We start from the raw sequence: 14332 nt of genomic DNA, 5'->3' as shown, positions 1-14332 counted from the left end.
CCTGGAGGCCGCACACACATCGGTTCCGACCCCTAACTCGGAGCCTATTGCGCCAATCGAGGATGAGCAGTTGGACGTCACCTCGGGGGCTGCGATCCCGAAAGAGATCGAGCCGAACGCTAGCCCCGCACTCTGCACGACTCGTGACTCCGAGGATCCGGACTCCTCCCCGGACTCCGAACCCCCCGTGCCCCTGCCAATCGAATCCGATTGGGCGCCAATAATGGAGTTCACCACCGCAGACAGCTTTCAGCATTCGCCTTTTGGCGACATCCTGAATTCTCTTAAGTCTCTCTCTTTATCAGGAGAGCCCTGGCCGGACTACGGTCAGCGAGGGTGGGATACGGACGATGAGGAAATTCAAAACCCACCCACCACCCACTTTGTAGCCACTGTCGATGATCTAACCGACATGCTTTACTTCAGCTCCGAAGACATCGACAGCATGGACGACGATGTAGGAGACGAACAGGAACCAGCACCTGTAGGGCGCCGGAAGGCCACCTCGTCATATGACATATATATGGTGGATACTCCAAAAGATGGAGATGGCGATGGAACAGTGGGGGATGACGCCCCCAAGAAACAGCCAAAGCGCCGGCATCAGCGGCGCCGCTCTAAATCCCGCCAAAGAAAAAACGGTGATTCCGGCACGGGAGATACTACTACCCTGGATAGCGCCGAAGAACACCCACCTCAGCAAGATTCGGCATAGGAAGATGGAGAAGCCAGCCCTCATGAGAGAGCGGCAGACCGAGAGGTCGAGGATGATAACTATACGCCTCCCTCCGAAGACGAGGCAAGCCTCGATGACGACGAATTCGTCATACCATCAGACCCCGTCGAACAAGTGCGTTTTAAACGCAGGCTTTTCGCCACGGCAAGCAGCCTCAAGAAAAAGCAGCAGCAGCTTAGAGCTGCCCAAGATTTGCTAGCTGACAGATGGACTGAAGTCCTTGCGGCCGAAGAGTATGAACTCGAACGCCCCTCCAAGAGTTACCCGAAGCGCAGGCCGCTACCCCGATCAGAGGAGGAAGCACCTACATCACCAGCGCATGACATGGCAGACCGGCCACCTCGCGGCCGCGACAGAGAGGCCTCTTGGCCCTCCACCCAAGCCATACCCCGACGTTGCTCAACTAAGGCACGGGAAAATGCGCCCGACCTGCGAGACATACTGGAGGATAAGGCAAGACAAACAAGATCGATCTACGGACCGCGCAGGTGCCCTACGGCATGTGACAATGATCTTCACTCCGGACACAACATATCCGGTCGGGCCGAACACAACAGACATAGCTCTCCCGAGCTGCGTCGTGATATAGCCCAGTACAGAGGCGCCGCACACCCGCTATGCGTCACGAATGAAGTAATGGATCATAAAATCCCAGAGGGTTTCAAACCCGTAAACATCGAATCATACGATGGCACAACAGATCCGGCGGTATGGATCGAGGATTATCTCCTTCACATCCACATGGCACGCGGCGATGATCTACACGCCATCAAATACCTCCCGCTCAAACTTAAAGGACCGGCCCGGCATTGGCTTAAGAGCTTGCCAGCAGACTCAATCGGTTCTTGGGAGGACCTGGAAGCCGCATTCCTCGACAACTTCCAGGGCACTTACGTGCGACCACCGGATGCCGACGACTTAAGCCACATAATTCAGCAGCCAGAGGAATCGGCCAAACAATTCTGGACACGGTTCCTAACAAAGAAAAACCAGATAGTCGACTGTCCGGACGCAGAGGCCCTAGCAGCCTTCAAGCATAACATCCGCGACGAGTGGCTTGCCCGGCACCTGGGACAGGAAAAGCCGAAATCCATGGCAACCCTCACGACACTCATGACCCGCTTTTGCGCGGGAGAAGACAGCTGGCTAGCTCGCAGTAACAACTTATCAAAGAACCCTGGTAATTCGGATACCAAGGACAAAAGTGGCAGGACACGTCGGAATAAGCAAAAACGCCGCGTTAGCAGCGACAGCAATGAAGACACGACAGTCAATGCCGGATTCAAAGGTTATAAATCCGGTCAGCGGAAAAAGCCATTCAAAAAGAATACTCAGGGCCCGTCCAGTTTGGACCGAATACTCGATCACTTGTGCCAGATACATGGCACCCCCGAAAGGCCAGCCAATCACACTAACAGGGATTGTTGGGTGTTCAAGCAGGCAAGCAAGTTAAGGGCCGAAAACAGAGACAAGGGGCTGCACAGCGATGACAAGGAGCCCAAGCCGCCGAATAACAATGGACAGAAGGGCTTTCCCCCACAAGTGCGGATGGTGAACATGATATACACAACCCACATTCCCAAGCGGGAGCGGGAGCGGAAGCGTGCGCTACGGGACGTATACGTGATGGAGCCAGTCGCCCCAAAGTTCAACCCATGGTCCTCCTGCCCGATCACTTTTGATCGAAGGGACCATCCCACTAGCATCCGTCATGGCGGCTTCGCCGCATTGGTTCTCGACCCAATCATCGACGGATTTCATCTCACAAGAGTCCTCATGGATGGCGGCAGTAGCCTGAACCTGCTTTATCAGGATACAGTGCGGTAAATGGGCATAGATCCCTCAAGGATTAAGCCCACAAGAACGACCTTTAAAGGTGTTATACCAGGTGTAGAAGCCAACTGTACAGGCTCAGTAACACTTGACGTGGTCTTCGGATCCCCGGACAATTTCCGAAGCGAAGAGTTAATCTTTGATATAGTCCCGTTTCGCAGTGGCTATCACGCCCTGCTCGGACGAACCGCATTCGCAAAGTTCAATGCGGTGCCGCACTACGCATATCTCAAGCTCAATATGCCAGGCCCTCGAGGAGTAATTACGGTCAACGGAAACACCGAACGCTCCCTCCGTACGGAGGAGCATACGGCGGCTCTCGCAGCGGAGGTACAAAGTAGCCTTCTCAGGCAATTCTCCAGTCCGGCCATTAAAAAGCTAGACACTGCCAAGCACGCCTGGAGTAACCCACAGTAGGACCGCCTGGCACACTTTGAGCAAGCGTAGCAATGCGGCCCCAACCCCAGCTTTCGCGACATAGCGAAACCAGTACCTCGCGTACATAACTACGCCCTTAAAATACCACGGGCACAGGGGAAGGGGCACAACAGCGGCACGCCCAAAATACGGTTTAAAACGTACTAGGGGCTGCCGGATTCTTTTTTAATTTTTTCTTACTTTCAGGACTCCATACTTCGGACGACATGTTCGGCAATTCGACTGCCGCACAAACGATGCAAGATCCAGGGAGGCAGACAAGCCATGCCGCATTATGGAATTCCCAGGTGGTCTCTGTTACGAGCGGTATACCTGTTTTAAATACAATTCCGCGGCCTGCCCCTGGTCAGGACATACTGAATAATCCAATATCTTTTTCTTACCGCACTATTTGTATCGTTCGGCTTTGATAAATAGCCTCTCTATAAACAATGCTTAGCTTCTTGTCTATTTTTTGGATTATCTTCTTTTCACATTTATGTTTATTAAATGACATGATTGCACCCGTACACCATGGTACGGCAAACACGCCAGGGGCTTCAGTACCCCTCATAATGGTGTGAGAAGTCCGTACACTTTCACAAGTGCGGCACCCCGAACTTATAGCACTATATGCATCGGCTCCGAATCATGATTTGGGTCAATAGTTGGGTTTGCCCGGCTCCTATGTTTTGGTGCCTTACGTTCCGCTCTATCGGCTAAGGTAGCACTAGGAGAACCACTGCGATTGTGCCCCGGTTTAGCTGGGTTAAGCACCTCAGTGGAGAAAGCTAAAACTGACTGTCATGATGTGGCGAGAGACCGGTCGCTGTTCGAGAGGTTTTTCGAGTCCCTAAAGGCTTATGCCGCTTCGAGCGAGGAGCTGGCTTTGTCCGGCCAAGGCGTGGATAGCGCCCCGAACTCGGTCTTCCGAACTAGGGGCTTTGCCGAAATTTAAAATTATAGAGTTCTATGGCTAAGTGAGAGTGTTCAAGCATTATAGTCCGATTGCCTGGTTCGTTGTGCTGAGCGCCTCCCTCGAAGGACCCAACTATGGGAAAAGAGCTCTCAGGTTTATCCCGAACACCCCAGCACTAGTGGCACGGGGGCAGAAGCCGACGACTGGCCATCTCTCAGTTTTTGATAAACGGCCGCACAGAAAGTAATATTTTAAATTCAATAAGCATTGCTTAGCGCATATGAACAAGTTTTCAGTGCACAGGATAAACACGAGCGAGTTCATTCAAATATCACATCCTTGGTACATTCATCCGCCACAAGGCGGGCACCTGCAAGAACATCCTTGTAGTAGTTCTCGGGCTTGCGATGCTCCTTCCCCGGAGGCGGCCCGTCCTTCACAAGCTTCTCACCGTCCAGCTTACCCCAGTGCACCTTTGCACGGGCAAGGGCCCGACGGGCACCTTCGATGCAGACAGAGCACTTGATGACCTCAAGCCTCGGACAGGCCTCCACCAGCCGCCGCACCAGCCCAAAATAGCTCCCAGGCAGGGCCTCTCCGGGCCACAGCCGAACTATGAAGCCCTTCATGGCCTGCTCGGCCGCCTTGTGGAGCTCGACCAGCTGTTTCAGCTGGTCGCTCAAGGGCACAGGGTGTCCGGCCTCAGAATACTAAGACCAGAACACCTTCTCCGTCGAGCTACCCTCTTCAGCTCGGTAGAATGCGGCGGCGGCGGATACGCTACGGGGAAGATCTGCGAATGCCCCTGGAGAGCTCCGGATTCGGGTAAGTAACAGGTAGTTCACTTTTATATTTCTGCTTTGCATAAAGAATGCCTTACCCGCTGCTATCTTCCTCATCTCCTCCAACTCTTGGCGGGCCTTTTGGGCTTCGGCCTTGGCAGACTTGGCAGCCTCTAGGGCCGTTGCAAGCTCGGATGCTTGCGCCTTCGACTCCAGCTCCAACCTCTCATGTTTTTTCATGAGAACCTGAAGCTCTTGCTGCACCTCGTCGACCTGAGCCCCAAGTCTGTCTCGCTCAGTGCGCTCCGCGGCCGTTTTCTTTTCGGCCTTAGACAGCGCCTGCTTAAGGGTCGCCACCTCAGTCGTGGCCCCTACAATAAGCAGTACAATCCTGTTACTCTTTTTGCAATCAAGCCTTTTTATAGGCACTTTTCCTGTAAGGTATTTCTTACCTTCTTCCTCCTCGAGCCGCCGCTTGGCAAGGCCGAGCTCTTGCTCGGTCCGCTCGAGGTCCTGCTTCAGGACACCCACCTTCGCAGTCAGTGCGGCGGTGGATAGCAGCGAAGACTGCATACGCATATTGACTCTTTTATTTTAGACTCCTGCGAAATTTAATAGATCCTCTATTCGGCTTTTCTTTCCGAACGCCAAACAGAGCATCAGGGGCTACTGTCTATGCGGTAATATTTTTACATATTTTTACTTACCTCGAAGCCTGTTAGAAGGCTAGCGCAAGCTTCAGTCAGTCCGGTCTTGGCGGACTGAACCTTCTGGATCACCGTACTCATAATAGTACGGTGCCCCTCGTCGATGGAGGCATCGTCAAGCACCTCCAGCAGATTGTCCGGCACCTCCGGTTGGACGGAGGCCGCCGGCTCAGAAGGCTTGCTCCTCTTGGAAGGAGTTCGCCTACCGCGGTCCAGAACTGTGGAAGATTCCGGCGCGGTGTCCGGCACAAAGCCGGACTGAGAGCCCTGTGGAGCCTTATCCCCTTCACTCCTGGAGTCCGGGAGGTTGCCTTGCGGCGACCACCTCCTCCTGCCCCGGAGCTTGTCGCGACGCCACTTCGGCGTCGTCTGCAGTGCAGGGGGAGACAACGGGCGGAACTGAGTTCACGTCCGATGAGTCCAGGGAGCCGCCCGACGATTCGTCGAATTCGGCCCGGGGCGGACTGCATAATTACATTCGACATTAGGGAAAGCTGTGCAACAAAGGAACATCATGAGTTACTCTGATATCCGAACTTACGATTTTGCCGGACGCTTGGCCCTGTTTGACCACTCCTCTCTGCCCTCTTCGGCGTTGGGGGCGTAGTCCGGCGGAGGGGTCTTCCTTTTCCTAGACCCCTCGGCCTCCCCCGTTGGGGCGGCCTTCCTCTTCTCTCCTCCCTCCGCTGGGGGGGAGAGTTTTCTTCTTCCTCCTCCTCGTTTTCGCGGGAGGAGGGCGTCTCAGACTCGTCAGATGACGAGTCCGACACCACCACGTTGCGGGCACTCTTTCGAGTCCTTGTGGTTTTCTTCTTCTTGGCCTTCTTCTCCGGCACCACATAAGGCGCCAGAACCAGAAGCTTTGCTAGTAGAGCTAGGGCTGGGTCTTCGGGCAGCAGAGCCAGACAGTTAATCGGTCCGGATATCGCCCGCCAAGCCTGTCAAAGGTAAGGGAGTTTAGATCCCGCATAGAGTCAAACTATGAAAAAAGCTTAACATCCTGTAAAAGGTGTAGATGGCATACCTCGCTAGCATGACGCTGCGAGTTGTATCCGCGATCCTCGGAAGTAGATGCGGGAGCCTCGGCGCCCTTGAATAGCATCTTCCAGGCGTCTCCGTATGTCGTGTCGAAGAGCCTACTGAGGGTTTGATGCTGCGCCAGGTCGAACTCCCACAGATTAAAATCCCGTTGTTGGCACGGGAGGATCCGGCGGACGAGCATAACCTGGATTACATTAACAAGCCGGACTGGCTTGTTCACCAGGGACTGGATGCATGTTTGCAATCCGGTCACCTCTTTTTCGTCACCCCACGACAGGCCCGTCTCTTTCCAGGACATAAGCCGCGTGGGGGGTCCGGATCGGAACTCGGGGGCTGCGGTCCATTTCGGATCGCGCGGCTCGGTGATATAAAACCACCCGGATTGCCATCCCTTTAGGGTCTCCACGAAAGAACCCTCGAACCATAGGACGTTGGCCATCTTGCCCGCCATGGCGCCTCCGCACTCTGCCTGGCTGCCGCGCACCACCTTGGGCTTGACGTTGAAGGTCTTGAGCCAGAGGCCGAAATGAGGGCGGACGCGGAGAAAAGCCTCGCACACGACGATAAACGCCGAGATGTTGAGGATGAAGTTCGGAGCCAGATCGTGGAAATCCAGGCCGTAGTAGAACATGAGCCCCCGGACAAATGGGTGGAGTGGAAAACCCAGTCCGCGGAGGAAGTGGGGGAGAAATACTACCCTCTCATGGGGCCTTGGGGTGGGGAGAAGCTGCCCCTCTTCGGGAAGCCGGTGCGCGATGTCCTTGGACAGGTATCCGGCCTTCCTTAGCTTCTTGACTTTGCCCTCCTTGACGGAGGAGACCATCCACTTGCCTCCCGCTCCGGACATTGCTGGAGAAGGTTGAGGTGGGAAGTGGAGCTCGGGTGCGCAGGAGATGGATAGGCAACGGAGGAAGATGGCGTAGGTAAAAAGGTGGATCCTTGTCCCCTTATATGGGCGGATGCGGTTGTGTGTCCCCACCTGCCTAGTAGAACTCGCTTGCCTCCCAAGCGTCGTGATAAGTGGCGCGGTTGGGTTACCCACGTCCGTATTGATGAGAATCCCGTAAAAGGGGGGTACACGATCTCTGCTTTGACAAGACGTGCCAAGGAAACCACCTCGCAAAACACGCTGAGGTGGAAAAGTGAAAACGATTCGAGTGAAAGACTTGGCAGTAGTGTGTTGACGCACTACGGAATACGTCAGCAGATTTGATTTGTGTTAATATTATTCTCTCTATGGCAATATGTGGAAGCTTATTTTGCAGAGCCGGACACTACTCTTGGTGTTTACAATATTCTATGAAGGACTTGGAGGAGGAACCCGCCTTGCATTGCCGAAGACAATTTGCGCGCTGGACTCGTCGTCATTGAAGCCTGGTTCAGGGGCTACTGAGGGAGTCCTGGATTAGGGGGTGTTCGGGTAGCCGAACTATACCTTCAGCCGGACTCCTGGACTATGAAGGTACAAGATTGAAGACTTCGTCCCTTGTCCGGATGGGACTTTCCTTGGCGTGGAAGGCAAGCTTGGCGATGCAGATATTCAAGATCTCCTACCATTGTAACCGACTCTATGTAAACCTAACCCTATCCGGTGTCTATATAAACCGGAGGGTTGTAGTCCGTAGGCAATCAACTCCATATACAACAATCATACCATAGGCTAGCTTCTAGGGTTTAGCCTCCTTGATCTCGTGGTAGATCTACTCTTGTACTACCCATATCATCAATATTAATCAAGCAGGACGTAGGGTTTTACCTCCATCAAGAGGGCCCGAACCTGGGTAAAACATCGTGTTCCCTGCCTCCTGTTACCATCCGGCCTAGACGCACAGTTCGGGACCCACTACCCGAGATCCGCCGGTTTTTACACCGACAGAAGGCCTTTGCTGAAATTCATACAAAAAGGCAAATTATCCTATCCGGGACACCATTCCAAAATAACTTTGGAGGACTTCGTCATGCCCTGGTTACTTTTGGCTAATGATGAAGCCATGGATTTCTTCAATACTTTGACACTAGGAAATCTCTCTCTCGACCCCTCGGCGATCCTCGACCCCTCGAACCCTCGACGACCCTGGAACCCTCGACCCCTTGGCGATCCTCTTCTTCCTCTCATGTTCGAGACGATCGCCGAGGGGTCGGGAGGTTGCCTAGTGTCAAAGGATTCAACAAAACCATGTCTTCATCATTAGGCAAAAGTAACAGGTGCATGATGGTACGAAGCTCTCCAAAGTTATTTTGGAACGGAGTCCTAGATAGGATAATTCGCTTTTTGGTACAAAGTTCAGCAAGAACCTTCCAAATATCGTTATTTGGAAGGCCTTTGCTGAAATTCATACAAAAGGCAAATTATCCTATCTGGGACACCATTCCAAAATAACTTTGGAGGACTTCGTCATGCCCTGGTTACTTCCGGCTAATGATGAAGCCATGGATTTCTTCAATACTTTGACACTAGGAAACCTCTCTCGACCCCTCGGCGATCCTCGACCCCTCGAACCCTCGACGACCCTGGAACCCTCGACCCCTAGACGACCCTGGAACCCTCGACCCTCGATCCCTCGACCTTATAGAACCCTCGAACCCTCGACCCTTGACCCCTTAACGACCCTCGACCCTCTACCCTAGTTCCCGACCCTCGACCCCTCGGCGATCCTCGACACCCTCGTTCCCGATAAAAATTAAGAAGAATAAGAAGAAGAAGAAGAAGAAGAAGAAGAAGAAGAAGAAGAAGAAGAAGAAAGAGGAGAAGAAGAAAGGAATAGCTAGAGGAGAAGATCGAAGAAAAAAAGAAGAAAAAAAGAGGAGAAGAAGAAAGGAATAGTGGAGAAGAAGAGAAAATAGAATATATTCTATTTTCTCTTCTTCTCCACTATTCCTTTCTTCTTCTCCTCTTCTTTTTCTTCTTTTTTCTTCTTCTTATTTATTTCTCCTCTTCTTCCTCTCATCTTCTTCTTTCTTTCCTCTTCTTATTTTCTTTCTTTCCTATACTTCTTTTCCTTCCTTCTTAATATCACTTAGCAAATTTTGCAATGATAGAGAGGGGGTGCTCCCGTGGTCTAAAATCCGTCTATGCACAATAGAAAATTCTGAAAAAATACATCTATGATCCCTCAATGTCCCCGCCTCTCTCATGAACAAAAAAATATGTGAACTAAAAAACATCATGTTCTATGAACAAAAAAACATCATATTTCATCCACATTCATGCATACATCATATATGTGATCATCTATGAAAAAACATCATATTCTATAAAAAAATCATTACATATATATATATAAACAAGCATATATATATAAAACAAGCATATATATATATAACAAGCATATATATATATAAAACAAGCATATATATGAAAAAAATTGCAAAGGGAGGGCGTCGGCGGCCGGACCAAGCTGAGGAGGCGGGCAGGGGCGCAGGCGATGGCGAGGGCGGGCCGGGGCGGCGCGCGTCGGGGTAGGGGCGCGGGCGACAGTGACGGGGGCGGGCCGGGGCGGTGCGCGTCGGGGCAGGGGCGGGCGGCGACGGCGAGTCTGTGGAAGGGGCTCGGGGTGCGGGGCGGCGCACGCGAGCAGGGAAGCTCGAGGCGACGGCGGGGGCGGCGAGGGCGTCGACGCGCGGGGGCGGGACGGGGCAGGGGCAGGGCGACGAGGAGCGGGCGGCGATGGCGAGCACGGGGCAGGGGCGCGGGGCGACGGCGACGGCGAGCACGGGCGGCCTGGCGGCGTCGGGGGCAAATGGTCGATGAGAAACTGAAAATTTCCTAAGTCCTGCTTATATACACAGAGTATTGGTCCCGGTTCGTGGCACCAACCGGGACCAATGCCACCTTTAGTCCCGGTTGGTGCCACCAACCGGGACTAAAGGCCTGATTTCGCCAGCCCAAAGGGCGGGAAGCGGCGGCCTTTGGTCCCGGTTCGTGGCACCAACCGGGACTAAAGGGGGCATTGGTCACGGTTGGTGCCACGAACCGTGACCAATGCCCCCTTTAGTCCTAGTTGGTGCCACCAACCGGGACCAATGGCCTTGTGCTGCCCCGCGCCCAAAAGTTTAGTCTCACCTCGCTAGTTGAGACGGCTCGGGAGTGGTTTATAAGCGCTGTTGCGCCCACCCTCCCGAGCTCCTCTCAACTACAGGCTTTCGGGCCTAATCTGTCACTGCAATGCCTGTGGGCCTACTGGGCCTACTGCGGGCCTGAATCCTGGCCCATGGCAGGGTTTCTAGTCGTATTTTTTTGCATTATTTATTTTCTTTTGTTTTTTGCTTTAATTTTTAATTCTGTTTGCTTTTAGGTTAGCAAAATTATAAACTTTCTGTTAGTGCCATTAGTTTTAGAAAAATTATAAACTTTCTGTTAGTGCCATTAGTTTTCAAATTTGAAAACACTTTTTTAGTTTTTTTGTTTTCTTTGTTGCTTTATTTATTTTATTTTGTGATTAACTTTACTATAAAAATAGTTTTTTCCTGTTTTTTTGATTTGTTTTTTGCATTATTTATTTTCTTTTGTTTTTTGCTTTAATTTTTAATTCTGTTTGCTTTTAGGTTAGCAAAATTATAAACTTTCTGTTAGTTGCCATTAGTTTTAGAAAAAATATAAACTTTCTATTAGTGCCATTAGTTTTCAAATTTGAATAGTTAAAATTTGAATTCTTTGAAAATTGTTTGAATCACAAGTTTGTGATTAACTTACTAAAAAAATGAGAATAGATGCGCTTATAGAGAAAATTCAACCTAAATTCCTAGTAAATTTCTATGAATTTCAGAGAAATTCACTATGAATTTAGGTTAAACTTTTCTCTATTAGGGCATCTATTTTCACTTCGAGAGGAGCTCAACAAGGCAGAGAGGGAAGGGCTTATAAACCGGTGTGAGCCCCCTTCGGTTGGCGAGGTGGGACTAAACTCTGCCCGCAACGAGGACCAACCCTTTAGTCCCGGTTTGTGGCACAAACCGGGACTAATGGTCATGGGCCAGGGGCGAACCATAAGACATGAAAGCATTTCAAATGAACTCTGAAAAAGTTGAAAGTTGGGATGGTATCATAATTTCACCCACATAGCATGTGCATGTACAACACGGACAATGGTAGCATGTTCGTGTGTTACAAAGTTGGCATGGTATCATCATAATAGTTGCGGGAGAAAGTCTTCACTTTTTCTTCGCTTGTATCATTTGCTTATTGCGCCGTAACCATGGATAATCTTCATTGTTTATCAGGATGCTTGGGTCAGCCTTGACATTGAAGGGAGGAATTTCATGAAACTTTTCATAATCTTCAGACATGTCTGTCTTGCCGTCCACTCCCAGGATGTCCCTTTTTCCTGAAAGAACTATGTGGCGCTTTGGCTCATCGTATGATGTATTCGCTTCCTTATCTTTTCTTTTTCTCGGTTTGGTAGACATGTCCTTCACATAGATAACATGTGCCACATCATTGGCTAGGACGAACGGTTCGTCAGTGTACCCAAGATTTTTCAGATCCACTGTTGTCATTCCGTACTGTGGGTCTACCTGTACCCCGCCGCCTAACAGATTGACCCATTTGCACTTAAACAAAGGGACCTTAAAATCAGGTCTGTAGTCAAGTTCCCATATGTCCACTATGTAACCATAATATGTGTCCTTTCCGCTCTCGGTTGCTGCATCAAAGCGGACACCGCTGTTTTGGTTGGTGCTCTTTTGATCTTGGGCGATCGTGTAAAATGTATTCCCATTTATCTCGTATCCTTTGTGAGTCAATACAGTCAAAGATGGTCCCCTGGACAACAAGTACAACTCATCACAAACAGTGTTGTCACCTTTGAGACGTGTTTCCAACCAACTACTGAAAGTCCTGATGTATTCACATGTAATCCAGTCGTCGCACTGCTCCGGGTGTTTGGAGCGCAGACTGTTCTTGTGTTCATCGACATATGGGGTCACCAAGGTAGAGTTCTGTAGAACTGTGTAGTTTGCTTGAGACCAAGAATATCCGTCCCTGCATATTATTGAGTCTCTTCCAAGAGTGCCTTTAACAGTCAGTCTCCCCTCATATCGCGATTTAGGGAGACCTATCTTCTTAAGGCTAGGAATGAAGTCAACACAAAACCCGGTAACATCCTCTGTTTGATGGCCCATGGAGATGCTTCCTTCTGGCCTAGCGTGGTTACGGACATATTTCTTTAGGACTCCCATGAACCTCTCAAAGAGGAACATATTGTGTAGAAATACGGGCCCCAGGATGACAATCTCGTCGACTAGATGAACTAGGACGTGCGTCATGATATTGAAGAAGGATGGTGGAAACACTAGCTCGAAACTGACAAGACATTGCGCCACATCACTCCTTAACCTTGGTACGATTTCTGGATCGATCACCTTCTGAGAGATTGCATTGAGGAATGCACATAGCTTCACAATGGCTAATCGGACGTTTTCCGGTAGAAGCCCCCTCAATGCAACCGGAAGCAGTGGCGTCATAATCACGTGGCAGTCATGAGACTTTAGGTTCTGAAACTTTTTCTCTGGCATATTTATTATTCCCTTTATATTCGACGAGAAGCCAGTCGTGACCTTCATACTGAGCAGGCATTGAAAGAAGATTTCTTTCTCTTCTTTCGTAAGAGCGTAGCTGGCAGGACCTTTATACTGCTTCGGAGGCATGCCGTCTTTTTCGTGCAAACGTTGGAGGTCCTCCCGTGCCTCAGGTGTACCTTTTGTCTTCCCATACACGCCCAAGAAGCCTAGCAGGTTCACGCAAAGGTTCTTCGTCACGTGCATCACGTCGATTGAGGAGCGGACCTCTAGGTCTTTCCAGTAGGGTAGGTCCCAAAATATAGATTTCTTCTTCCACATGGATGCGTGTCCCTCAGCGTCATTCGGAACAGCTAGTCCACCGGGACCCTTTCCAAAGATTACATAGTGTAAATCATTGACCATAGCAAGCACATGATCACCGGTGCGCATGGCGGGCTTCTTCCGGTGATCTGCCTCGCCTTTGAAATGCTTGCCTTTCTTTCGACATTGATGGTTGGTCGGAAGAAATCGACGATGGCCCAGGTACACATTCTTCCTGCATTTGTCCAGGTATATACTTTCAGTGTCATCTAAACAGTGCGTGCATGCATGGTATCCTTTGTTTGTCTGTCCTGAAAGGTTACTGAGAGCAGGCCAATCGTTGATGGTCACGAACAGCAACGCCTTAAGGTTAAATTCCTCCTGTCTGTGCTCATCCCACGTACGTACACCGTTTCCATTCCACAGCTGTAAAAGTTCTTCAACTAATGGCCTTAGGTACACATCAATTTCGTTGCCGGGTTGCTTAGGGCCTTGGATGAGAACTGGCATCATAATGAACTTCCGCTTCATGCACATCCAAGGAGGAAGGTTATACATACATAGAGTCACGGGCCAGGTGCTGTGATTGCTGCTCTGCTCCCCGAAAGGATCAATGCCATCCGCGCTTAAAGCAAACCATACATTCCTTGGGTCCTTTGCAAACTCATCCCAGTACTTTCTCTCGATTTTTCTCCACTGCGACCCGTCAGCGGGTGCTCTCAACTTCCCATCTTTCTTTCGGTTCTCACTGTGCCATCGCATCAACTTGGCATGCTCTTCGTTTCTGAACAGACGTTTCAACCGTGGTATTATAGGAGCATACCACATCACCTTCGCAGGAACCCTCTTCCTGAGGGGCTCGCCGTCAACATCACCAGGGTCATCTCGTCTGATCTTATACCGTAAGGCACCGCATATCGGGCATGCGTTCAGATCCTTGTATGCACCGCGGTAGAGGATGCAGTCATTAGGGCATGCATGTATTTTCTCCACCTCCAATCCTAGAGGGCATATGACCTTCTTTGCTGCATATGTACTGTCGGGCAATTCGTTATCCTTTGGAAGCTTCTTCAATATT

Source organism: Triticum urartu, chromosome 6, assembly GCF_003073215.2.
Source record: "Triticum urartu cultivar G1812 chromosome 6, Tu2.1, whole genome shotgun sequence".
Classification (NCBI taxonomy): domain Eukaryota; kingdom Viridiplantae; phylum Streptophyta; class Magnoliopsida; order Poales; family Poaceae; genus Triticum; species Triticum urartu.
Note: the sequence above shows the minus strand (reverse complement) of the source record.